The sequence below is a fragment of the Saimiri boliviensis genome, chromosome 3, assembly GCF_048565385.1.
Source record: "Saimiri boliviensis isolate mSaiBol1 chromosome 3, mSaiBol1.pri, whole genome shotgun sequence".
Lineage (NCBI taxonomy): Eukaryota > Metazoa > Chordata > Mammalia > Primates > Cebidae > Saimiri > Saimiri boliviensis.
In genome coordinates, this window is record NC_133451.1 from 151731269 (window position 1) to 151735038 (window position 3770).

A 3770-nucleotide genomic window follows, 5' to 3' on the forward strand; every position below is an offset into this window, starting at 1 on the left:
ATCTTTCTTTCTGTCTTTCATTTAAAAGGACATTTACCATTTAAAAGAGAGAATTAGATCCCTGTGATCACCCTCATGGATGACAGAAGACAGGGGCCATGCTCTTTGTTGGGGCTGGGGTGTGGACAGATTGTGTTGCAAAGGCTGGGGTCAGGGAAAACAGGAGGAAGTGGTTCTCAGCTACTCAGCCTGTTCCCAGGACGTGTCCCACCAGCAGAGGTACAATAAGAATGGTGGCCTTGTGGCCTTTCATTACCCCAGTGGATCCTATAAAACACCTTGCCAGTCTCTTGTCCTCTATTTACCTGGCTTCTTTTGATATCCAGGTGAAAGAACTGGAGAAGAGTGCCTCAGGCCAGATGTTGGAGCTGACTCTCAGCCCTCAGTCAACAGAAGCAATTCCATAATTCCCCTTTCCCCCTCCACAGAAAGAGGATCATTTCCCTGGGGTAAACTCAGAAGTTATGAGAAGCTGTAGAAGAAAGACACAAGTCCTACTAAGCTGAGGTCTTGAAGTAGTTTGCAGAGGATGGAGAAAGAAGTGGTTTAGAAAGCAACAGAAGAGAATAATAACTTCAGTAAAATGGCAAAGAGAACCTGACCCACCTAATGAAAGCTAACAAAAAGAACAGAGAGGCACAAATGGCTGTCAAACTGGAGCGTTTCCCAGAGAAGGACAAGCACATTGAACAGGGCAGAAGAACGAAGAATCCAGATGTCTTGCTGATGAGACCGAAGCTGACTAATTGGTTCTGAGGACTGACTTTCATCTTCTCACCTTCCTAAATACCCCAAACTGTGCTGCTCAGTGTCATTTTATTCTTTCCCTTCTGGCAAATACTCTAGAAGCTAAGGTACAGCTGTATAGGTAAACCCATATTATAAGATGTTGTTTTAGGGGATAAAGGGGCGAATGTGAAAGTGTTGTTCTTTCTAAGGTAGATCTTTTTCTTGTTGCATCTTTTTTATTTTGGTATACTTGATGTGCTGGGCTAATGGCAAGTACTGTATTGGCTCCGTGAAAACATATTGTGAAGAGTGTGGAGTGGCTTCTTTTGAACTGTTAGGTACCGAATATCTGTTCACTTTTCAACCCCAATTGGGTCCCAATCTTACCAGAGGCTTAAACAGTTAAATGTTTTACGAGATACTTAAATGGTTAATAAAACTACACAGTGAGATTGGTGGTAGTAACTTCAAAACAACAAAAAGAGAGCCTGGATGTCATAGTTCATACCTGTAATTCCCACACTTTGGGAAGCTGAGGCAGGAGGATCACTTGAGGTCAGGAGTTTGAGACCAGTTTAACCAACATGGTGAAACCCCGTCACTACTAAAGATATGAAAAATTAGCCAGGCATGGTGGCATCCACCCATAATCCCAGCTACTCAGGAGGCTGAGGCAGGAGAATTGCTTGAATCTGGGAGGTGGAGGTTGCAGTGAGTTGAGATTACACCACTGCACTCCAGTCTGGGCGACAGGGTGAGACTCCATTTAAAAAAAAAAAAAAACAATACAACAAAACAACAACAGTAATAACAACAGCAAACAAAAATTAGCCAGCCATGGTGGCAGATACCTGTAGTCCCAACTACTCAGGAGGCTGAGGCAGGATAATTGCCTGAACCTTGGACCTGGAGGTCATAGTGAGACGAGATCACACCATTGTACTGCAACCTGGGCCACAGAACAAGACTTCATCTCAAAAAAAAAAAAAAAAAAAAAAAAAAAAAAAAAAAGAGAGAGAATTATATGAAAGTTTTTATACTAGACCTGTGACTCTCTTGGCCCTTATTCCAGACAAATTTAATCCTCATAACAGATGACAGAAGAATCTTCTTTGAGGCTTTGACCAGTCCCTAGATGCATAAGTTGTACCATGCCCAGAGAATCTCCTGTCTTCTTGTAAGTGTCGTAAACATAAAAATTAATGAAAAAGTAGGGATTGTTAGTTTGAGGGAAGCCCTAATAAGAAAGATGAAGATCAAAATAAACAACAGAAAAACGTAAAAAGGAAACTGGAGAAAAAAGATACCATAGTAATTAAAAATTCAAGTAATTAATTATTATTGTACAAGTAATTTATTATTAATGTACTAAGAATTGTTAATTATATATAGATTTTCAGAAATTTTAGAAAATATGCATTTGAAATATTAGAAAGTAAAATCTAGAAAGTATCTTGAAAAGTTGAAAAATAAAAGAATTGATGAAAAATAGTAAGAGAGGTAAAGAAAGTTAGAGGATCAATATTCCACCACCTAAAAATATTTCCAAAAATGAAAAATAGAAAAAGGGAGAGGTATAAAATATCAAAGAAGTCATTCAAGGGATATTTCCAGAACAGTAGAGCATGTTTCCCAGGTGAAAAGAAACTACCTGGTATCTGACACCCTTGTACTAAAGCATATCACATTGAAATTCTAGAAAACTGAAGTTTGAAAAAGAGAGGATTGTAAAGGTTTGGAAAGAGGGAGAAGATATTGACATAGGTCACATGAAACAGATCAGGACTCGCAATTGTGTCAGAGATTTCAGTGTAGTGGTGCAGGCAACCAGTTGAAACAAAAACAAAAACAAAACAAAAGGACTTGTTCCCAAAATAAAATTCATATTTTGTCACCCAACAATAAAATATGAAGGTAGAAAAGCATTTTATTCACACATGCATAGTCTCAAAAATTATCTTCATTTCTCTTTTCTCAGTAAATTGCTAGTGGATGTACTCCACCAGTGATGTTTAAGTTTTGCATCAACTTAACTGAATGGGGGATGCCCGGATATATGGCTGAACGTTATTTTTGAGAAAGTCTGTAAGGATGTTGTCAGATCAAATTAACATTTGGATCATTAGACTCAGTAATACAGATGGCCTTCATTTCATGCCAGTAGGCATCATTGAATCAATTGAGGGCATAAATAGAATAAAACATGGAAGAAAGGAGGATTTACCCACTTTTCTGTGTGACTACTTTAGCTGGCATGTAATTATTCTCTTGCCCTGGGACCAAGATACATATCATTTTGTTTCCTTGATTCTCAGGACTTTATACCTAGACCAACTTACACGACTGGCCTTTCTGGGTCATCATGTGGTAGATCATGGGACTTTTCAGCTTCTATAACTATATGAATCAATTACTTACAATGAATCTCTTTATCCATATCTTGCAGATTATTTCTCTGCCGAATCCTGACTAATATATTACTAAAATGAAGTAAACTAAGAAAAAAGAAGATATGTATATGGCCTAGAAGGAAGATCCAATGTGCAAGTAGAAGGGAACCTGCAGTGTGAACGTGGAAAGGTCCTCACATTAAGAAAACTTAGTCACAAGCCTCAAGAGCAATCAGCCCAGGCTGGAGACTTTTAGTGCTCAGGAAGGAAATATGTCTCTGAGATATTAAATCAGTAAAACATTTGATGTGCTTGGATGTGCTAAGAGGAGGTTGATTCTAACAGCAGGAATTTTGGAGTAAATTTTGGAGTAAATTAATGGTATATTCCCATTTAAGTAAATGGTATGGTCCCAGTTAAGTAAGTAAGAGAAGAAAATTGGTTTGAAAACTAAAGTTCTTGCTGGGTTCAGTGGCTCACATCTGTAATCCAAGCACTTTGGGAGGCCAAGGCTGAGGTCAGGAGTTCCAGAGCAGCCTGACCAACGTGATGAAACTGTCTCTACTAAAATACAAGATTAGTTGGATGTGTTGATGCACACCTGTAATCTCAGCTACTTGAGAGCCTGAGGCAGGAGAATCACTTGAACCG

At 38.7% G+C, this 3770-nt stretch overlaps 1 pseudogene; it reads left to right on the forward strand.

Moving 5' to 3' along the window:
• Positions 1 to 230: 230 nt before the first annotated feature.
• LOC101028691 (stathmin-like) lies at positions 231 to 746 on the forward strand (annotated as a pseudogene).
• The last annotated feature ends 3024 nt before the right edge of the window (positions 747 to 3770 follow it).